We start from the raw sequence: 24,566 nt of genomic DNA on the forward strand, positions 1-24,566 counted from the left end.
TACAGTTAGTTTAAGTTTATACAGGTCATGTTCTGCTTTATAAAACATAGCTTTTAAAACAGAAGCTGCTGTCTTTCATTCTCTTTCTCTTATACAGTTTATACAAGCACCACTTTCAGGACATGGACAGGTTAAAATATCCATGATGCAATGGACTTAAAATTATAGATTTTCTTAATTTCATATCTAACTCTATTATCATAGCAACAAAACTGGACATGGCTGAATCTTATTAGGTTAGTGCTCATCTAGTTCTTTTAGCCTTTGGGATAATTCAATGAGCTGTTCCTGGTTTTGTGTATGTCAATTAAGGAAAAAGTAAATAATTCTATATGGTTTCCAAGCATGGAACAGTAACATTAATCTTTTAAAATTCACTTTAGGATTTATGTTAAGTGCTGAACCACCAATGAAGCTTGAGTCATACATATTTTAAAGCTAATTGTGTGTGTTAGAGGGGGGTTCTTGAGCAAAGGCTGCTGCATAAAAATGGATGCTGTGCTGAATTTTGACTTGCAATTTCTCAAAAGTTTATCTCCCTCAGAGACACCAGCTTCTGCCTTTGTCTTTTATTCTCAAGATGCTTCAGAATTTCTTCTGGATTTCTCTTTATGATCCTTTAAGCCTATAATCTTGTTATAAATAGCGGAGTTTTTGTGACATAAGTTTCAGTGAGCCCAAGCCCCCCCCCCAACTGTTCCTACCTGCCAAATTAAAAAGCATAATAGAATTTCCTTATGTTGTCTTCATCAGGGCTTTAAATGAAATAAGGGATTCTGAGGGAAGCCAATGAGATCACTGGCTGTCAGACAGAGGATTATACACTGAAAGGTTATTCTATTATTCTGACATTGTCCTGCATCTTCATCCCAGCAACACCTCATAAATACTTTTGTACAAGAAATGACCCTGGAGTCCTTGGTCCTATCTGAGCCTGGCTATTTGCTTGCAGATATTTCATTACCTGACTAGGTAATACTATCAGTGCTAGTAGGTGTGGAGTTTGCTCACTGTTTGTATACAGTTAACAGTGTTCTGTCCACCTTGGCATATAATCTTGCTGGCCACATGACCACGGATATATCCTCAGACAATGCTGTCTCCCTCAGGTAAGAAATGGAGATAAGCAACTCTGCCTAGAGTCAGACACTACTGGGAAGGGGAAATCTTTGAATTTGTATTTATATACAATATAGGGTACAATATGGGGTTTGCTTCCTGTAAAGATATACTTGCCTTCTTATTTACACCTTTATTCTTTCTGTGGAAAAAATATATAAATTATCCAGGAAAAACAGCAGCATTAAGTCTGGTTTGGTTCTGCAACCAAACAAGACAGACACAGACTTCAACAGATAATTAGAACTGCAGAAAAAACAATTGCTACCAACCTGCCTTCCATTTAGGATCTGTATACTGCATGACTCAAAAAGAGGGCTGCGAAACTATCTACAGACCCCTCACATCCTGGACATAAATTGTTTCAACTTGTACCCTTAAAACAACACTCTAGGACACTGCACACCAGAACAACTAGACACAAGGACAGTTTTTTCCCAAATGCCATCACTCTGCTAAGCAACTAATTCCCACAACACTGTCAAACTATTTACTAAGTCTGTATTACTATTCTTCTTCTCATCCTTCCTCATCCAACCAGTGGTGGGCTGCAACTGGTTTTAACAACTGGTTCTGTGAACATGTGCTTTGTGTGCGCACATGGACTTCTCGCGCATGTGTGCCTAACGTGCTCGTGCACAGCATTCAAAATACAGCAATTTGAAGCTCAGCTGCTTACCTTCTAAGGCAGCCCCGGTAAGTAGTATAGCGGAGGTGCAGAAATCAGCTGTGCTGTGCGAATCAGCTGAGCCAGAAAGAAGGAAGTATAGGACAGGATAGGGCGGGGGTAGGCGGGGGGGGCAGCTGATCACCGGAACTACCGGTTTTCCCGAACCAGTCTGAACCAGCAGCAGCCTATTACCTATCTCCTCCCACTTATGACTATAACCATGTTGCTTGTATCTTTACGATTTATATTGTTTTATTTGTTTCCTAGTATGATTTGATTGCTTATTAGTAACCTATGACTATCACTAAATGTTGTATCTTATGATTCTTGATGAATGTTTATTTTTTCTTTTTTTCCTTTTATGTACACTGAGAGCATATGCACCAAAGACAAATTCCTTGTATGTCCAATCACACTTGGCCAATAAAGAATTCTATCTCTATCTACTTCTTCCCCTCCTTAATTTCTAAGTGTATTTAAATAAATTATTAAGGACAGAAAGTAGCTCAGTTTCAAAACAGTGTTTCTTTTTTTGTGGGTTGGGTTGGGGGACGGTATGGATTTTATTCCAGCACCTTTATGTAAGGATTTAAACTGTTCTCATCAAAGAGTTAAACAGCCGAGGGCTTTTAAGCATCTCATTTTACTTATACACACACAACCCATTATAACCTGCATAAACAAGGATGACAAGTTGAGATTAATGAGAGTCCCAAAGTGACAGAACAATTTAATTGTCAGAAATCATAGGAGCTGAACTTTGCCAGCATATTTATATAAAACTGCCATGATCTTAAAAACTTCCCTAATTGATTATGACCAATAAGTAATAACTATGTGAGCCCAGTTTTCTGATATATCAGAAGCAAGTGACCCATAAAAGTTAACTCTGGAATAAAGATGCAAAAGGGGGAAAAATTGAAAACATTTTGACCCATAATGCTGTGAAAGTTATTGTACAGTTGACACTTTCTTGCTAGTTAATATTTACTAAGAATCAACAAATCCGTGTTTTTGGAACTAGAAAACAAATGTTTTCTAGTGGTCTTTGCTTAGACCTGCCTTCCCCAACTGGTTCTTTCCAGATGTATCAGGACCACCAGATTTCCTGGCCAGCCAAGCAAAGGCACTGCACCCCTGAGCAAATCTGGAGAGTGCCAGAAAGGGGAAGTCTGGTTTAGAAGATTTAGTCATCAGCCTGAGTGATGGATCTGCATTAGAAGGGTGGGACAGAAATGTTTGTATACAGTCGAAGGAAACTTAAAGTAACCCATTTTGTTCTACTTAAAAGAAAAGAACGCTGTATAAATAAATTCAGGATCAGGTTACAAGTAATGACTATTCCAGATAGATACAAAACACATTTGTACATTAAAATATTAAAAGAAAAAAAAAAAGTATACAGGATATTCCAGAACTGAATCTTTGATCAAGAGCATGCCGTTAAAGCCTCTAGTGCACACTCAGTAAACTAAATTTTGTAATTTTGTAATTGGAAATTTCTACATATTGGACTTAACAGGATGTAGGTAATGTATGCTTTTTACCTCTATCCTTCCTACCAAATTCGATATAAAAATAAAAGGAGCTATATAAATTGGCTGGACTATCTGTAGATGGAAATGGCCCAGTGTACATTTCCTAGTATTTTGACTGAAATGGGTATAACCAAATGCCTTTTTCAGCTCAGTAAGATTGAAGGTAAAGCATCAAATCAACACCATAAGTAAATGTGCTTCTTTGGTTTATACTTGTGAGGATCAATAACTAATTGGCACACTGGTCCTCTTCTCTCAGGAGAAGAAGATCTATGATCCTATCAAATCTTTATGTGCATTATCTTTCAATATATTAGGTTTCTGAATAAATAATGTGATACTAGACGGACACCAGTGATTGGCTATCTGCAGCCCTAAAAGTGGTAGAGTCACATTGCCAGTAAAGATTGATACAATGCAATATAATTTACATTGAATTAAATTAATTGGAAAGTACTATTTTTGGTTACTTTTTATGGCATCTTATATTTTAGAGATACAGAGAGAATACCTTAGGTGGGAAAATAAAAGTACAAGAAAGGTGTGTTTGGAGATATCAAGATAACCTGTGTCTACTGAGGAAATATTTCATTGATAGATCTGCTCCAGGGCCTCTTTTGTGCACCTCCCCTCTCATATGTGTAGCTTTATACATCTTACCTTATGATATACATATTTTGAATATTTTACAATTCCTCTTTATAAATTTTGAAAAATAGGAAATTCAACATGAATGGAAAGTTCAGATTTTCCTATATGTTTAGGAGCCTTAATACAACATTCGAAATGTCATTATTAAGAACCAAATTAGGCAGTTTTATATATTAATGAGAGGGCATACTGTATAATCCCCTCCTTTTCAAATCAAATCAAATTTGTCTTTAGGTAAGAGGTAATTATTTTCCTGCAATTTCAGCATTTATCTCCTGGATATTATTTAATTCAATTTTCTTTGAAATACATCCCTCTATACATTCACAATATGCAATAAGGCTGTTTATACTTTAATAGTATCAGATAAAATGTCTCTATAATCATGTTACAGTACTTTGCATAAACAACAAAATATGACAAAAGTAATATCCTTAGGAGATAATAGCAGTTAAGAAATTGGGAAAGGGAAAAACTTTCTTAATTTGGAATACAGTAAAAAGCAAGAAAGCACTTTTTTTTTTTTACGATAAAGCAGTTCTATAAAATAATGAAATATTTGTAGAAGTTGATAAAATAGACAATAGAAAAGTAAAAAAGAAGAAGAAGAAGCTGGCATAATCAAGCAATCAAATTTTACAAAGGAGGGAAAACTAAAGGTGAAATACAAAAAAAGTAGAGTACTCCCTCTAATAATGAACTCAAAGAGTGAATGTCAACAGGGCTGGAGCTGAAATGAAGTCACTGAAGAATGAAGAGTGAAATGTCAGCATGCTTGCTTAACTTCTAGGTATGCAGAAGTGCAACTTTTTTTTTTTTTTTAAAGAAAAAGAGACACAGAACAAAAACCTAAAATAGTGAATGAGGACTAACCTTGTCGAGAGGCCTCCAGGAATCCTGCGCCAGTTGGGCAAGACTGACAGAAAATCATCAAAAGAGTGGGAGGTGGGGAAGAGTTGGATTTTGATAGACTCCCTTAATCTCTGTAATAATGGTGGGCAACATAAGGCTCCCCAGATGTCACTAAGCATAATTTCCAGCAGCATCAGCCAAAATTGGTTGAAAGGGTGAAGCATGTTTGCAGTAGACTTTCAGAAGCATTTGAAGGCCAACATGAAGGCCACATTCTGCATTTTTTAAAAACAAGTTTACAAGGCTTGTTTTGCCTATCTACCCAAATGGTTATTACACTCTGGCTCGGTTAACCTGCTTTTCGGTTACATGAATCTTCTCAAGTATCTTCAAGTAATATAGAATATGAATATATGGTTTGGGCATTTCACAAGCCACTTTCAAAAACTTGGATTATAGAATAGTAGTTCATATCTCAACAGGAACCTCCAAGTGTGGTCATGAGTTTTACTTTATAAAGGGCGATCATCTATTTCATGAAAACACATGGTGCAGCGTCTAGCTCCCATGTCAGCGTCACTTTCATAATAACTCTCCACAGCCTAATTTCAAAATCTAGTGCAGGCGGTCTGTTCAGATTTTAGGTGAAATGATGCATGGCTTCATGGCTCTCAGGAACCTGCTTAAAATGGAAGGTGGATGGGGGAGAGAGAGGGAGAGAGGGAGAGGGGGAGAGGGAGAGGGAGAGGGAGAGAGGGAGAGGGGGAGAGGGAGAGGGAGAGGGAGAGGGAGAGACAGAGACAGAGACAGAGACAGAGACAGAGACAGAGACAGAGACAGAGACAGATATTCCTCCATTAGGAACGTCGCCCCTGCAGAAAAACCGTTGTCCATTCCTACTCTAGAGAGCCACTGTAGTATAGTGGTTAAGTCACCAGGCTAGGAACCCGGAGTCCATGTGTTCTATTTCTGCCTGGGGCACAAAGCCAGCTTGGTGACCTAGGGCCAGTCACTCTCTCAGCCCTCGGAAGCAGGCAATGGCCAGCCATTTCTGAAAAACTTTGATAAGAAAAATGCAGGGACTTGTCCAAGCAGTCATCAGGAGTTAATACTGACTCAAAGGCACATGTGTGCAGACAAACACAAACAAACAAACAAACAAACAAACAAACAAACAAACAAATAAACTGGCTCCATTGGAAAGCCTGTATAGTCTAAATCCCAGGCAAATGTAACAAACCATCAGAAAGGAGAACAAATAGGATTTTGAAGTTACCCATTGTCCCAACTATCTGACCACAAACTGAACAGGCAAAAAGGTTATCATGACACTGAGGCAAATCATATTATGCTTAAATTACCCCCCCCAAAAAAATCATTTATCCTGTTCAAGTGTTGGTCTGTTCATCTTGGGTCCAGATCTGATGCCCAGGAGACAGGCTGCTCATTTCATATTCTTTCTTTAAAAATATATTAAACATTTTTTCTGTTTTCTATCACAATTTTCATCTTTACCGCACTTCGGTATCAGTATACCTCATATGTGCATACAGGTTATTTCCCTTTTTCTTATATACATTATAATTCATGACTATTTATTTATTTATTTATTTAATCGGACTTATATGCCGCCCTTCTCCACAAGGACTCAGGGCGGCTCACAGCAATAAACGACAGCAAGTCCAGATTAAAATTCAAACAATAAAAGAAATTAAAATTCCCGTTAAAACTGGATTCAGTCCAGTTAACTATAAATTAACCACGGAGCTTGATCTTGTGTACTTTTTATAGTTACATAAATAGTATATATTCATTTTTATCACAATTTATTTTACTTTAACATCCTTAATCTTTACTTCTATTCTCTAACTAGTTGTACCATAAAGTCCAAATCAAATAGTAGTCAGTTTCTCCTCTGTCTTTTATTTCCATTGTCAGCCTATCCATCTCCGCACATTCTAGCACTTTCCTTATCGCCTTTCCATCAGAAGAAATGCTTTCATTCTGCCAATTTTGCACATAAATAATTCTTGCCACTCAGTGGTGGGTTGCTCCTGGGTTTGCACCGGTTCTATAGAACCAGTAGTAAAACCAACGGGAGGCTCCGCCCACCGACCCTGACATCATCAAAACACTTCTGCGCATGCGCGGCCCCATTGTGGACCGATAGTAAAGGTAAGTAGAACCCACCCCTGTTGCCGCTGCTCATTTCATATTCTCCTAGGCGTAGCCTGTTGGGGGTCTTTCCAATTCTGGATCCCAGTTGAGAAACAGGTCCCCCTTTCCCATGGAGGCAAAAATAAACGAACACCCAAACTTCTGATAACCTTTTCTTTTTCTTTTGCTAAAAGGGAGTGGCATTTTCAGAAAAGATAATCAGGGGCTGAAGCATGCCAAAGTTCATAGGAATCAGGCGTTCTAAAAGCAGAGTATTGATCATGACAATGCCTGATTATTTCTTCAGCATCCTGAAAGCTTCAACTAATCCTTGGCAATTGCAATTTGACTTAGACCCAGCCCTGCCCTACCTTTTCTTAATCTCTCTGATGACACTATCTGCAAAGTATACCAAACTAAGACATACACGCCTATAAGTGGCACCAAAATGGGTTAGGGAAAAAAAATACCGCTGACAAGGTCAAAGGAGAGAAAAAAGACACACAAGCAAAGCTATTATTTGCAATTATGTTACATCATAAACACACACAGAGAGTTGGTAGATAATGAATGGGTAAATGAAAGATGGAGGAGGATTGGGTAAAAACTAGTACACACCCATATTCAGGTGTGGCTGCTGTGATGATGCCTTGATCTTTGCAACCCCATGTTGTTCCAGGTTTCATAGGAGAAGTGAAATCTTGTGCAGGATTTGAAATGATAAGTAATCCTCAACATACGACTTACATTTGGGACCAGAATTTCCACGGCTAAGCAAAGGGGTTGTTAAATGAGTTGTGCCTGATTTTATGACCTTTTTTTGCTGCATATTTTAAGTGAATCACTACAGTTGTTAAACGAAACACACTGTCATTAAAAAAATGGCTTCTCCCATTGACTTTGCTTGTCAGAAGCCAGCTGGGAAAATCGCAAATGGTAATCACTGCAACATTTGTATTTATTGTACATGACAGTTGCCAAGTGCTTGAATTTTGATTATGTGACTGTTGGGATATTGGGATGGTCATAAGGGTGAGGATTGGTTGTAGGTCACTTTTTTTCATTGGCAATGTTAACTATGAACTGTCACTAAATGAATGCTTGTAAATTGAGGACTAACTACAGATAAAAATTAGAGGCGTCCATCCTGCTATTAGTCTTTTGAACCTGGTCATTCATTTACAGTTCAGACAAGCAGTCACTTAAAATGTGGTAGTGAATTTGCAGTCAGACAGTTTGCATTGTATAATGATAAATACTAAGAGGAACGTTCTTTGTTTTCTGTTCAGTGCTGTGAAGCCATTTTGATGTCATTTCATTACTATTTGGAAAAACATACAATATTGTTTCCCTGCTGAGAATGTAATCAGACAAAGAGGACAAATAGGAAGTATGCAACTTTTTTTACAAAGAAGAAAGAAAATTGCAATGATCAGCTTAAAGTAGGTCCTTGCAAGCTTTCCATGACAAGAAATTGGAAAGAAAGAAAGAAAGAAAGAAAGAAAGAAGGAAGGAAGGAAGGAAGGAAGGAAGGAAGGAAGGAAGGAAGGAAGGAAGGAAAGAAAGAAAGAAAGAAAGAAAGTATGGCTTACTCTATTCTATGCTGGGTTCAGGCTTCAGCCCATATTGGACCCCTACTTCTTTATTTATATATTTGCAATTCTGTAAAAAAAACCCAAAAAACTATAGATTTATTTTTATTTTTATTTTTGTCTTCTTTTTTGGACTATGTTATCTTTTCTGGCAATGTGTAAAGGAACATCTTAAAAGCAATTCATTTCATTAAGAAACATTTTGGATTTCACAGCTGTGATTCTAAAAGAGAATAGAAAAACCCATTCAGCTGGGTTTTTTCAGATTTTTCCAAATAAAACACATTTATCCAATGATTATTGAAATATGGTTGATTGTATACTACAGTATATGTTTGAGATTGTTGAACCCCATCACTTTAAAGAGAAATCTCATTTCCTTGTTCTCATTAAATAACCTCTTCTAATATTCTTTTAACAAATGCCGTCTTTTACCTTAAACCTATATAATAGCTCTTTCTAAGTTAGAAAATTACCTAGTGTTAAAATTATTGGGCATTCTTTAAAAATATTATATTTGAAAAAAACATGTTTGAATAGAGGCAGGTAATCAGAAAACACTGATCTTCAACTTAGGTGAGGATCAGTGGTAGATGATTCAACAAGTGGTATTTAGTTTTTAATTAAACAAGTTTCTAGGTCTCATGGCAAAAGACAGTGATGAAAATTGTTTGTGTTATACATTTAGAAAAGAAATTCTTCAGCCTCTAGGAGCTTCAAGGATCATATTTTAACATTATCACCAAATATGTGAGGCTTTGGGGCGGGAGCAGTAGTGGGTTCCACTTACCTTTGCTACTGGTTCGGAACTGTGACCGTGCGCGGCCCTTCTGTGCATGCGCAGAGCATCCGTGATGATGTCCGGGCAGGTGGGTGGAGCCTCCCACCACCACCACTACCGGTTTGCCCAAACTGGGGCAAACCGGTAGAAACCCACCACTGGGCAGGAAGCTTTGGTATTTTCAGAATAATAAAATGGGTTATAATGGTTGGCATTTTTGCTGAAAAAATTAAAAATATAGTTTCATGCTTTGCTACTGGAATTCTCCATTAGCAGTCCAAGTGGGGGCTTCATATGTCTCAAAAAGTGAGTAAGGGAGCCCCAGATGGCAAGATTACCTTATCTGCCCTAACATAAAAGTTATAGATAATTTTGTAAAAACTCCAATGTATCATTTAGAGAACTAACCCAGAACTAGCTTTTCCCCTGAGCTTTGCTGGGCTGTCTCTTGTTTTCACTGACTGAACTGAGCGTCCTTGCCCTTGAGTCAGGGATCCATATGCTCTTAGATCAGTGGTGAAATTCAATTTTTTTTTACTACCGGTTCTGTGGGCATGGCTTGGTGGGCATAGTGAGCGTGGCTTCGTGGGCACGGCAGGGAAAGGATACTGCAAAATACCCATTCCCTCCCCACTCCTGGGGAAATGACATTGCAAAATCTCCATTTCCACCCCACTCTGGGACCAGCCAGAGGTGGTATTTGCTGGTTCTCCGAACTACTCAAAATTTCTGCTACCAGTTCTCCAGAACCTGTCAGAACCTGCTGGATTTCATCCCTGCCTCAGAATTTTTCTATCAGCGTGGAATGTTTCCTGCAGTGATCCAAAATATCAGTCAACAAAAATCCATACTGTTGGCCTTACAATAACCCGTGGGAAGAACGAGTTGTTCAGCTTTGTTAATCTAAGTGTTAATCAGAAATAATGTCCATATTAATGAAATTTCACAACAACTCCGGTGAAACTGCAGGTCACTGTAATCCAGCCCGCTGCCGGTTTAACAACAAGCCAATAAACAACAGTAATTTTGAGAAGCCTTGTTACCACTTTTGTTCTCACACTTTTACTTAGTAAGTCCAAAGTGGTTAAATTTGACAGGTCCTTTGTAGGCAGGCTTGAAAAATAACCTATTTAAAAATCTCCAAGCCTGGTACATGATCTCACTGGGAAACTATGCAGAAGATACTTTAGAAGCAAATATGCACCAGAAATTACAAACTCTCTCCCTCTCTCTCCCTCTCTCTCTCAATGACCCGCTCTCTACCTTGGAATGTCTAGAACTGTGAGAATTATAAGGTCAGGCAAAATGTACAGGCCCACAACTAGGAAAAGCTACTATGCCTTATTTGGAGTCTACACAGACATGGAAACTGGAGCTGTATAAATGAAAGGGAAGATTTTCCCCTTTCGCTTACATGCCTAGTCCTTGACCTATCCCATTTATAGCTTCCTTTAAGATTCTATGTCTTTCCAGTTCATTTCTTTCTTAAAAGTCTTCCAACAAGGCTTTCACACCAGGCAGGGACACGTTATACTAGGAAGGAAGGCTGGGAGAGGGAAGCTTTAAATCACATATCCTAGAAAAGGCACAGAGATTACCAGTCAAATTGCAACACTTTAGATTCACTGAGAGGGAGGAAAAAAAGTATCTCTCTATGTAGGTGCACTGAAATCTGTCTGTGGATATAGTTCACTCAGCTGAAATAGTAAAAACAAACCCCAAAACAACAACAAACTCACGGGAATCTTGTAATGGTTTAGTATTTTCTGGTACAGGGGTGTCAAACTTGCAGTCCACGGGCTGGATGTGTCACATGCTGGCCACGTTCACCCCCGGTTTAGCGAAGGGGGAAAAAGTTGCAATATGTCATGTGACGACAATGTGACGCCATGAGTTTGACACCCCTGCTCTGGTATAAATCAAACCAACAAGCACATGGCTTTCAACTTGTGATGTTATTCTCCAGATTTTTTTTCCATACCGGTAGTCCTCAATTTATGACCACAATTGAGCTCAAAATTTATGTTGCTAAGCAAGACATTTGTTAAGTGAGCTTTGTCTCATTTTATCACCTTTCTTGCCACAGTTGTTAAGTCAATCACATCAGTTACTAAGTTAGTAACATGGTTATTAAGTAAATCTGGTTTACCCGTTGATTTTGCTTGTGAGAAGGTCACAAAAGGGGATCACATGATCCCCAGACATTGCAATCATCATAAATGTGAGTCAGTTGCCAACTGTCTGAATTTTGATCTTGTAACCATGTTGCAACGTTCGTAAGTGTGGAAATGGTCATAAGTCACTATTTTTAGTGATGTAACTTTGGTCACTAAATGAACTGTTATAAGCCGAGGACTACCTGTATAACCAAATTCCCATTTGCTTTACAGAGGAAGGGTTTTGTCTCAGGTACCCAAATTCCCATGAAGAGAGCACCCCTTCAATCAAAGAAGAAGCACTGTGCATTCACCAGGTATGTGCAACTTCTGTCTGCTGAAGTCATTGAGTTTACTAATCTTAGTTTTTTTTCTCAGTCTTACCCAACTTGGTACCTTCTGGATACTTTGAACCATTTAGAGACCGCACTGCCTGAGAATTTGGGAAACTTTTCTTAATTTGAAGAGGCTGCAGTTGAAAGTTTTCTTGGCCAGTCATGGCAACACCATCTCTGATCTGAAATATTTTTTAAAAAATAAATAAATAAAAGTGTTTATCATTTTTTAAATATTTTGAAATTTTCTCAGGCATTTATTGAACTTCCATAAATGGGACTTTGTTATGATTTTGGCACAATTTCTCTGTTTTTTTCAACCCAGACTTCAACCCCACTCACTAAGATATGAAAATACTTATTGTGGACAAAATTATAGGAAAACAACCTATATAACAATTATCCCCTTTCCTAATATAAGGAACACTGCTCCTCTTCCTCATTTAAAGGGTTAAGTTCTCTACAGAGAGCACACATGTTTTTTTAATGTTAAAAAAAGACAAATGGGTTTCACCTCTGAATTTAATCAAATTGACAGCTGCCTATAGGAAGGCATAAACTTTTCTTTACCCTGTCTCGTACACAATTAGAACTGACTTTGTAAAGTCACATGAATAAGCCTTCTCCAATTTATTAAAGCATGCAGCTTTTGTAATTCCAGTGGAATTCACTTTCTTTGCCAGTCCACATCTCTACTTATCATGCATTTATATGGTGCTAAGGGTAATTTTACAACATTACATTATCTTATTTTTTTAATAACACTTTTGAGATGTCGATAGGGTTGAACGAGGACATCGTTGGTAATGCACAGCTAAAAGTATTTTTTTTTCTATTCATATTGTTGATCAGACATAATTTATTGCAATTCAGCTATCACTGCAGGCTGGGTCATTATTGCTGCAATGTTAGAAAGTGCCCTGCACTAAACTATTTCTGTTAAAGGAATAGTACAGTTAATTGACAACTGGGAGTGTGCTTAAAGCTTTTATAATAGTCCAAGTTGTAGTTAAGATCATATCCTAGAGTAGTTTAGATAACATGCCAGGGCAGTTAAGATACCAGTGTTGACCATTATGACTTTATTGCCAAATCTCATCAACTGAGGAAGTTAGGTATTATGCAATTACAGCATGTTGTAACATGAAGATTGCATTTTTTAAAAAATATCCAGCCTTCCATAGCCAAAAACTAGAGAGACACAGAGAGCATAACTGGCAACTAAATCTGAAAAAAAAAATGGTTTCACTTCCATCACGTTTGGAAATCAGCTGGATAGGAGAACAGAGATGACCTTGGAGAAGATACAAGACAGCCATTAGTAAAATATGAGCTCAGTCCAGGAATATAAGAAAACTTTAAAAAGAAACTCAAGGTAGTCCTTCTTGGCTCTCTTTGGTATAAAAGGGGGAGAAGGAGAAATGCAGCCAAGCTTTCATGATTCTGTTATTATAGTCCATATCAATAAAATGGGGGTTTGTTTATTTATTTATTTATTTATGTATTTATTTATTTATTAAATTTATATGCTGCCCATCTTGCAATCAAGTGACATGGTTTACAACAACCCTTGGGCTGCTGCCCACTACCGGGCCTTGAGCCGTTCAGAACCAGTGTGGAAGTGACAGGCCAGCACATGTGCATGCATCCCGACTTGCGCGAGCAGTGGGAGCGCGTGCCTACCGCTTGTGGAAATGGAGCTGCATGCGCGCATACACTTACCTGCTGCTTGTGTGGAACCATCCCTTCCCACTGGTATTCAAAGCCGGAAAGTTTGGGGAATTCTGGCTTACAACATGTTAAAACAGACAATATCAAACATTAATTAGATGAGCCATGGTGGCACAGTTGTTAGAGTGCAGTACTGCAAGCTACTTCTGCTGATCACTGGCTGTCAGCAGTTTGGCAGATTGAATCTCACCAGGCTCAAGGTTGACTCAAACTTCCATCCTTCCAAGGTCAGTAAAATGAGGACCCAAATTGTTGGGGGCAATATGCTGACTCTGTAAACTGCTTAGAGAGGGCTGTAAAGCACTATGAAGCGGTATATAAGTCTAAGTGCTATTGCTATTGCCATTGCCATTGCTATTGCTATTAAAATGATAACATTAAAATTAACAAAACGTAGCTAAATAGGAACCAATATGCAATTGGGGTGGAGATGGGATATTTGTAGTACTTCTTGTGGTGCCTGTTTTTTGACCTGGCCTCCTTCAAAGCCCTGACATTGGCATTGCCCAGTCTTAGCTCCTCCAGCTTTGCTGGACTACAATTCCTCATTCTTCACAGCAAGTATAGTATGAAGCTACAGTACATGTACTGAATGGAGGTAATAGAGGTTATAGTCCCATACCTCTGGCAGGCAATCATATCTGGAAAGCTAATCCAGAGGTAGTAATCCAAATTCTCCAATTTCCACACAGTTGTTTTGCAATAATATCGCTTGCAGCCTTCTGTGCTGAGTGTTTCTATTAAATCCATGATATCAAGAGAGTTGCCATGTATTGCAATGAGTACACACTTGCCAAAGTAAAACCTTATGCTAAGCCTTCAATTATCATAGCTAGTTGTTTTAGCAGGCTCTGCAAGATAAGAAGAAAGCTGAATAGTGAATGGCTTCCTCAGACTTTTATGCTGGCATCTTCTTAAAGAGGGATTTCAAAATAAAAGACTTCTCCCAGTCTTCCCCAGAAAGCATCTATTTTCTCCACCTATTGTTTTTGGCCCAACTCGTTGCTGCAGGGTGGTATCATGCCAACAACTAGAGGATAATGGTCTTTTTTTCTTAAACATCTATTGTTAAATTGAGATCTGATTCAGAGAAATTTGTGACACAGTCCCATTTGTAGCAAACAGCCCCCCTCCATTTTACTTGCGTGTGGGGGGCAGACCAGTGGCATGAATAAATCAGATTGTTCAAACCAAATGAATCTATTTAAAATACTTATAAAATATTAAAGACACATTTGGGAAAAGCCTCTGAGGTTGCTGTGACACCTCGGCACCTCAGAGCGACTAATTTATTAAAGGGTTTGCAAACCTGAGAAGAAAGGAAAAAGAAAAATGGTTTCATAAACCAAGAGCGGGAGCCAATTTTTCAGCTGAGATGATGAAAGGAAGCATGCATTTCTAATCAAAAAGACAGATAAGGCCTTTCTCTCCCACCATTCCCTCACGAGCAAAGTGCCTTTTCATCATCAGCAACACTCCATTCCTAATGTCTGCCAAGGCCTCTCTGCACCTTCTCCATCCACTGGTAATGCACGTACAGAGTCCCTGTGCAACAACAGCCCATTAGCTGTGACAGACTACCATTCTCCATGAAGTTCTTCTGCTGATAGTCATCAGCCGCGTGTTAAATCATTTCAACCGGGCATGCTCAGAAGTACCTTGGCGGGATGAACGGATATGTAGAGCTATCAAACAAACAGTTGTTTTTCATCTTGAGCTGAGAAGCAGGATGAATCTTCTCTTCAGGTTTAGGAAGAAAGGAAGGATAAAAGATCATTCCTATGGGAAATCTTGCTTCTGTCTTGGCTCCTTAAATCTGGGAGAAGGAGAAAGAGAATGTTCCAGTGTGGTGTAATGATTAAAGGGAAGAATTAGGAATGGGAGACCCAAGTTCTAATCCTCCCTGAGGCATGGAAACCAGCTGGGTGACCTTGGGCTAGTCACTATCAGTTCTAGTCTAGGAAGTTGAAAAATATCTATCCACAAATCCATACCAGACCATCATGGTAGATGACAGTCCTTAACCTTCAATTAAGAGACTTTCTCCGTTCTTTGGTAGATTGACTTTAGCTGAATACACTACATATATGTATATTTGTATGGGTGTGTCTTCATTTACACGTCCCCAATTCACTGGCACGACCCACCTATAATTGTCAGCTTTCAAATAGGATCCAGTTTGTTTTAGAGATCACCAATCAAACCAATTATTTTAAATTACACCAACAATAACACCCTTGTTTGAGGATGCCCTTTGAAATGAATTTATGAGATCATTTCATAATCATAGTAAAGAGCCACACACAACCCCTGCAGGCCATAGTACAAGTTCCTCAGTGCCTCCCCCAAATTATAATTGGTCAAATGTTATTGCAGATTTTGTCCATTGCCCAATAAGGTGACAGAGAGATTTGGCTGCAGCAGATTCTCTTGCTTGACCCTCAAGGGAGAGTGCGGAGTTACCAAGGTTCAGTGGCAAAGTGCAAGACTCTCATCTTAACAGCATCCATTTATACAGTCACTGGATACATTATTCATTGGCACATTAACATACAATTGAGCATGCTTAGCTCAGCAATGTTATGCCAAGGGCATGTGCACATTCATTGTCACATATGCTCTTGAAAAGTCCCGTGCACATGCATACAACATAAACATGCCCCCTGAAAACCAGTTTAAGTCCAGTTCAAGTCAGGCTTTGATTAAGGTTACTGCAAAACGTTTGACATAAGCTAAAGTTCATGTATGTATGTATGTATGTATGTATGTATGTATATATACATACATACATACACACACACACACATACATACTGTATATATATATATATATATATATATATATGTCTTTGGTTATTCGGGTCTTCTCCCACGTAAAATTGGAAGTGTCTTGGCGACGTTTCGACGAAGTCTCATTCGTCATCTTCAGGCTGGTGTTCTCGGCTTCGTGCTTCCAGGAGAAGCACGAATATGACTTCTATTGCAGAAGTCATATTTGCTCCTGGAAGCACGAAGCCGAGAACACCAGCCTGAAGATGACGAATGAGACTTCGTCGAAACGTCGCCAAGACACTTCCAATTTTACGTGGGAGAAGACCCGAATAACCAAAGACCTACATACAAACACCCGCGAAAACCTGAGAAAACATATATATATATATATATATATATATATATATATATATATATATATATATATATATATATATAAGCAGGCTTACTCAAATGGAGTTATTATTGCACAATTTGGCAATTATACAATAATAGATAATACAATAAATACAATAAAACAATAAGGGCAGAATGGGCCAAATATTATGTTTATGCTTGGAGACTAATCACAAGGTATATTTAGAGTTAATTAATTAGTTTTTATTATTTGTTTATTTATTAGATTTATATGCCACTCATTTATCTATCTATATTTATTTGTCAACAAGTACAAGGAAACAAGTAACAGTATAGACATAGACATGGACACATGAAAAAAATTGGTACAAATAAAAGGATATAAATAGACAAAACATAGCCATAAATACATAGAATGATTACATATAAATGGGGTCAGTAGGACAGGGATGGTAGGCACACTGGTGTGCTTATGCACGCCCCCTTAGGGACCTCTTAAGAAACATGAAAGGTCCACGGTAGACAGTTTAAGGTAAAAGGTATGGGGATTAGAGAGACTAACAACAGGATCAGGTATTCCAGACATTTACTACTCTATTGCAGAAGTCATATTTCCTACAATCAAGGTTAGAGCAAATTACATTGAGTTTGAATCTATTGATAGCCCTTGTTTTATTAATTGAAATTAAAGTACTCATTTACAGGTAGGACCTTTTGGTAAATAATCTTATGAACTAGGCATAGGTTGGAACGTAGATGGTGTATACGATACTATATGATATGATACTGTCTATATGATACTATACCTCGTATACTGAGCATGGCAAACCAAGTCTTATGTGCAGTTCTTCACTAGAAGGTTTGTTATGCATAAATTCTGAAATCCCATCCCTAATCAGTAATACTCTGCAGAATTCTGCAGTGGGGCTTTTTTTTTATTGAATCACACAACCTGAGAATCTGAGAATCACAAAAATTCCAGTTCTACATAGCAAAAATGAAGTAGCTGCACCACTTCACTCAATAATACTGACTTGAGCACAAGGCTTGCATAGAAGTTGCCATTAGCGATATGGATTGGTTGAGACAGACCTGTACACCCATAATAATTAAATACTACTTGATTTAAAGTAAGTGCTGCATATTGTTAAATGGATCACTTCTTGTTTAGCTAGCTTCCCTTTCAGAAATGGCTGATTTAGTGTAGCAATTTCTTTCTGCATTTTCTAATCAGAAATAGCCTCGCAGAATTTAATGATACTATTTCAGATTAAGCAGTCTGAAATTGCATCTGCTTGGGCCTGTATGGTTTAAAAACTATCTAGCTATATATCTACTTCAAGCAGCAAAAGAATAATCGGCATCCTTTGAAAAGACTGATGGAACTGATTTTAAAACCGTCAGTCTAATGCCTGATGTAATACTTAAAGTTGAACTTGATGATGCAACTCTAGGCATGTTTATTCAATTTAACAATGTTTGATAGTATTTTACCATTTAAGTCTTGCATTTTCCAGATTCAGCTAGTTACTCAACCACTAGATTGTTGAGTAACTAGTCAAGTTTAAGATAAATGTGGTCTAGTTCTTTCCCTTCCATTTCAGAGGATTATATTTAAAATAAATAAATAAATGGATAAATACATGCACCATGTAAATTTCCAAAATCCAGAGCAAAGATTCAGTAGTTAATTCAACAGTGCAATGAACCCTCATGTGGTTTGTTTGATTTTGACGTAGTGTGTTGGGTAAACCCAGCCATTTTTATTTATAAATCATAGTTTATGGAATAACAGGTGGTAGAGATCTACCAATTATGGCCTGTTCAACAGTTATTAGTTTAGCAAACCACAGCCTAACACAATAATTCTAATCCTAATCATTCACCTAATCAGTGAATAATTATTAAAAGGCTTGTTCCAATGCCCAAACTGCCTTGCAACTTTTCTAGACTTATAAGAATTTGCAGTTGTTATTCGGTATACAGAAATTTGGGATCGAGTTGTTTGGATTGCATGCATGGATTCCCTGCATCTATAGGAAATGTCAGAGTTACCATTTACCCCTCTCTTTTCTTTTGGATACTTGTTAATAGAGGTTGGAGATTAATTTCAGATGTTGCTTCTGGAAAATGGCTGATGTTTAGGTCTTTCATACAGTAGCATCCATTCTAATCTAATCCATTTGATTCTATTTCCCACTCTGAATCAAAGCAGTCATGCAGCTATTCTCAGTAAGAAGAATGAACAGGAAAAGCATTATCAGTAGTAGTGTTTTCCATTCCAATGATCTTCAAATATATCAGCATGACAATTTCAACATTTGGAAATTGTCTGGCATTCTGTTGGTAAAGGCAAAGAATGCAGTTGGGAAAAATCCATATAAATATTAAAATATATTGCTGTTAAGAAAAAAATTAGAAAATCTTTCAGCTTTGCTTTCTTTTCATGTCTAGGCCAAATTCTGGTCACTTCATGAACATCTTGGTTAGGTTGCCACTGCCATTTCCTGAGGTGTTTTTTCCCTACTGTAACAACCCAGTGTAGCCTACCATCCAGATATTCCTTGATGATCTCTCATCCATGTATGAACCAACTCCAACCCTGTTTAATTTCCATTGAGTGGTGCTGCATCTGCTTACTTCCACCAATGCAACTAGGAGATTGCTAGTTTCAGGTACCATGCTGGACAGAGGTGGGTTTCAGCAGGTTCTGACCAGTTCTGGAGAACCAGTAACAGAAATTTTGAGTAGTTTGGAGAACCGGTAGTAAAAATTCTGACTGGCCCTGCCCCCATCTATTCTCTGCCTCCCAAGTCCCAGCTGATTGGGAGGAAATGGGGATTTTGCAGTAACCTTCCCCTGGATTGGGGAGGGAATGGAGATTTTACAGTATCCTTCCCCTGGAGTGGGGTGGGAATGGAGATTTTACAGTATCCTTCCCCTGCCATGCCCACCAAGCCTCACCCACAGAACTGGTAGTAAAAATTTTTGAAACCCACAACTGATGCTGGATAATTTAGATCCCTAAATGCTATGTAAGAAAAGTAAGGAGTATAGTTCTAAAATCCCAAGCCTGTAGAGTGTAGACCAGGGGTGTCAAACTTGATTTCATTGGGGCCATATCAGGGTTGTGTTTCACCTTGGGAGGTGGGCATGGCCAGAGTGGGCGTGACCAGCTCAGTCATTCCTGTTGGGGGCGCCTGTGGTGGCCCAAGCATTCTGCCAGCGAAAATGGGCTCCTGAGCTCCGTTTTCAGCTGCCACGCCCTCCTGCAATGCTCTACCAGTAAAAAACAGAGCTCAGGAGGGCCGCGAGCTCCGTTTTCACTGGCTGAGGGTTGTAGGAGGCTGTGGCAGCCAAAAATGGAGCTTGGGAGCCTGTTTTCACTGGCAGAAGCACTGCGGGCCAGTCCTTCGCTGATTCCAGTGCGGCCCTGTGGGCCAGATCTAAGTACCCATGGGCCGAATCCAGCCCCTGGGCCTTGAGTTTGACACCCTTAGTGTAGACTATATATTCTTTTAAAAAATCAAGAAACTTTTTAAAAGGCAAATCATTTCCTGAAGAACCACTAAATAAAATGTTGAGCAGAAAAAGTTGACTTCTTCATCCTTTCTCTTGGAAATGGCATATACCTCTTGGTGAAATGCAAGGGAGCAGGACAGCCACATATATGCACTTTGGCCACCCATTATACCAGTACAATGTCTGCAAACCCACACCTAAAAGATAAGAGGCACTGAGGTTGTTGAATGGTTTGGTTGGTTGCTGTAAAACACACATACCTGTGTGCAGTCAGCATGAATGTGCATAGATGAGAAGGGGTTAAAAATCCAACCAACTCAAGCACAGGGGGGAAAAATGTTTAAAGCCTAGGGAGGTTATGATTTCCTTTTCTGCAGGCTGGTTTTAATCACTTTCTTGTACCTCTCCCTGCCTTCATTTATCAACCCTTCACATAAAAGTTGCAAAGTGAGGTTATTCAGCGGGTACCTCCATTCATCTCTTCCTATTGACCGGGGAGGTTTCCAGTGCAAGCCGACTTGTGGGATGGGATTTTTTGCATGCTTATTGTACAGCCTGCTTTTGTTTCAAACCAGAAAGGCATGTTTTCCCTCCCTTGGCCAATTTCAGGTTCTACTGCAAAGGCCGGTTGTCTTCTCTCATATAATACATGCTTCACACTGGGTTGGTTTTAAATAGTAAGGAATTCAGGCATAGTGAATATAGGGAGCAGGTCCTAACCAAAAGCTGACTCCTTGACTCTGCAGTACCTTTGTTTTTGTTTTTTTTAAACAACTTTCTCCTTCTCTGTCTTAATACAGTAGTTTTGGTTCCTGTTATACCAGGGCAGGGGTGAAATGCTCCCGGATCAGACCGGATCACCTGATCTGGTAGCAATTTTTCCCTGCGGTTCTGCAATCCGGTAGCGATTGCCGCCTGGGTGTCATTACTTCCTGGTTTTAACCAGGAATTAATGTTCTTTTACCTTCTGTGCATGTGCAGAAGGTTTTGCACATGCGCTGAAGGTGTGCACGCACGGGGAGCATGCGCTTCTGAACTGGTAAGGAAGGTAAGTAGATTTCCTCCCTGTACCAGAGGTATAACAATCCATAACTAGCAAGGCTGCATGGATTTCTTCTCCCCTTTTGGCAATCCCTGGGGATGATTAAGATCATGTTGCTGAAATTTGGTGCCAAATGGTAAGGTCTGGCAGCACAAATCACCTTTTATTTCCAGCAAACGTATTTCTTGGATTGAGATTGGCAAGGAAGACTTGTGGAATGTGTTACAAGTTGCACGTGAGGTGGGTGGGGAGGAAAGTGTATGTGTGTGTAGAGAAACAGGCATTTTCAGAAACTGCTCCCAACATTATTATCAATCTAGTTTATCCCATACATGTTTGTAATTGTAAAATCATGAAACTTAATATTTATTTTTATCTTTAATTGGTGGCAGATTAGTGGCAGCTCTTGAGGGTTAAGGCTGCACTAGAAACCTGGCCAGTCCTGATTGGGCACATGTGAAGCCAATGATTCAAACATACGGCTATCTGGCTCTTGGTTATATTCTCTGAAGATTACTTTCTATACTTAGAAGGGTCCTTCTGAAATCTCCATTTCTTCTGCAGAACTAACACTCAAATGGAATAGCAAAAGAAAAAAAAAAGCAGACAAAACTTACTTTCCACATTTTTTTTTAATATTTGATTTATATGCCGCCCTTCTCCGGAGACTCAGGGCGGCTTACAATGTGCTAAGCAATAGCCTTCATCCTTTTGTATATTTATACAAAGTCAGCTTATTGCCCCCACAACTGGGTCCTCAATTTACCTACCTTAGAAAGGATGGAAGGCTGAGTCAACCTTGAGCCTGGCGAGATTCGAACCTGCAGTAATTGCAGGCAGCTGGCCTTAATAACAGGGTACTTTAGACCACTGTACTACTAAGGCTCTGTTTGAACTGTTCATGATTTCAATATAGAGTATTTTATTTATTTGTTCCAGAATTTAGCTTTTTTCCGAGGAGGAGGAAGAGATTCCCACAGTGGCTTATAAGAACAAAGTCTTGTCCTTGACTTCCAGATTAAAGACATACAGTAATTCACAGGGAGCCACTTCAGATGGAGAAGGAGAAAAAGCATGACAACAGCAACTTTTTCAATAGCCAACATGAATAGGAATGTTCTAGGTCAAGGTGTTCCATTATTTCTACTCTTTGCTTGAGTCTGCTTTTGTTGTTATCTCATTTTGCTTTCTGTTCTTAGGTCATGTTTAATTTGCTTCTACATGTATCCTGACAAAACAGGATTGCTTCTCAGAAGCTCTTTTGATAGCAGCCAAGAGAAATCGAGACCACTACTAGCAACTACATAAGGGTGGAAATTTGTGTTTGCCTCTTCTTCCCTACTTTGTAAGCAAGCAAGATTTCCATCAAATATAATAGAATTGCTACAAAGATTATGCAAATTAAAGCATTTTCTCACTTAGCTAATCTATGAGCCTTGTTTAGGCATTATCAAACTGACAAGCTCTCTACCTAAGTCTCTATTCTTCCTTCTCCTTAGTTATGAAATAATGTTGGCTTTTTGGAAGCATTTGCAAGCTCAGTATGAATGTCTGCAGAAGAAAGCCTACATGTATGCAGTCCAGTCAGCTTCTGTTTGGTAAGCATCTATCCTGAACACATAAATGCCTGCAGGGAAGCCAGTGTTATAAGACTTGTTCTGAGGGGTTAGGTAGAATGCTCAAATGCTGAATAGCCTAAATTCATAATTCTTGAATGAGATTCCACCCATTCAGGCAAAGTCTTAGTTTTTTCACTACTAGGTTGATGTCTTGGCATCTGTGCAATATTCATATCTCATATCCCTCAGTAAACCTAATTGTTAATCATTCTTTCTGCCCCTCCACAAATGGGTTGATTTGAGAAGTGATTCTAGAGCCAATCAGGCTTTTTTTTTTTGGTCTGTATAGGTAAAGGCAAAGATTCCCCTCGCACATATGTCATTCCCAACTCTAGGGGGTGGTGCTCATCTCCGTTTCAAAGCCGAAGAGCCAGCGCTGTCCGAAGACGTCTCCATGGTCATGTGGCCAGCATGACTAAATGCCAAAGGCGGATGGAATGTTGTTACCTTCCCACCAAAGGTGGTCCCTATTTTTCTACTTGCATTTTTTACGTGCTTTCAAACTACTAAGTTGGCAGAAACTGGGACAAATAACGAGAGCTCATCCTGTTACGCAGCACTAGGGATTCAAACCGGTGAACTGCTGACCTTTCGATCGACAAGCTCAGCGTCTTAGCCACTGAACCAACATATCCCCTTTTGGTCTGAGGATACTCTTAAACTTTTTATCCCCAAGGCTGATGTTCTCTTCTTTCCTTCCTTCCATTGAATTTGAATTTTGACAGTGAGATTTTACATGGGGATTGGAGATCTGCATGCTGTCCATGGACCTCTGCTCTGCAGACTATAGAAATATGTAAATGATAACAGGAAAAGTTTGCCTGGAGTTTATTACAGGCCAGAGATTTTCAAAAGTGGAATATAGTGAATGCAAATGTACAACTAGTATTAACAACTGTGCATGAGAAGTAAAAGGCAATATGTCTGTCACTCAAGAGAGAAATAGGAAAAGAGGACTTTGAATTTAAATTAGGAAAATAATAAAGACTGAATTGTATTTCCACAACTCAGTGGCTTTCAATTGTTTGTAATGTCTATTTTCTAGAATTACCAAAAGCCCTATCTACTTTGTTTCAGTTCATTGAGAAGCTTCAACCAAGTTCATGCTTACTTTGAAGAAGCTTAAAGTCGTTTTTGATCATGTCCAAGGTTTATTTCTCATGTTACTAGGGAGTTGCGCCCAACCATATACCTATATTGTATGAATTAAAGGCTAATAGGGCAAATAATCATAATATCCAGGTAGAGTCAATCAGAGGTGGCAAGGGATAGGGATAGAAAACCATTTAGCCTTTAGACCAAACTAAAAAAAATCTCTTATTTTTAAAGTGTTCAAATGATTTTATGATAGGTGCTTGTGCTTTTATTTTATTTTTTTTCACCTTATTATGATTGGGGGCTTCGCAAGCTGGAATCTCAGAAATGTCTATGTCCAAGTGAAATAAAGCCTACTGCTTCTAACAGTAATAACAATAGAATAACAATAGAAGCAGTAACAACTTCTAACTTTCTTTCTAAATCTGTTTCTGCTGTGGATGAGTTCCCCTTCCCATATTTAGCCAGCCTGTAAGCTGAAGTCCATTGCATTGGAAGATCTGGGTTTGCTCCATGTAATAAATATTTTGCTTCCAATTTTAAGACTCTGGAAGCCAGCTAAGATTCCGCAATGAATG

At 38.7% G+C, this 24,566-nt stretch overlaps 1 long non-coding RNA gene across 1 annotated transcript in view; it reads left to right on the forward strand.

Moving 5' to 3' along the window:
- The window catches only part of LOC132711085 (uncharacterized), an 85,292-nt gene extending 61,378 nt beyond the window's left edge, over positions 1-23,914 (forward strand). Inside the window, exons 2-5 of the long non-coding RNA XR_009621874.2 lie at positions 11,751-11,833; positions 22,474-22,619; positions 22,774-22,872; positions 23,183-23,914. This is a non-coding gene — a long non-coding RNA (uncharacterized LOC132711085). The remainder of the gene's footprint in view (positions 1-11,750; positions 11,834-22,473; positions 22,620-22,773; positions 22,873-23,182) is intronic.
- Positions 23,915-24,566: the final 652 nt, after the last annotated feature.

The sequence above is a fragment of the Pantherophis guttatus genome, chromosome 1 (assembly GCF_059756535.1).
Source record: "Pantherophis guttatus breed Tessera chromosome 1, ASM5975653v1, whole genome shotgun sequence".
Lineage (NCBI taxonomy): Eukaryota > Metazoa > Chordata > Lepidosauria > Squamata > Colubridae > Pantherophis > Pantherophis guttatus.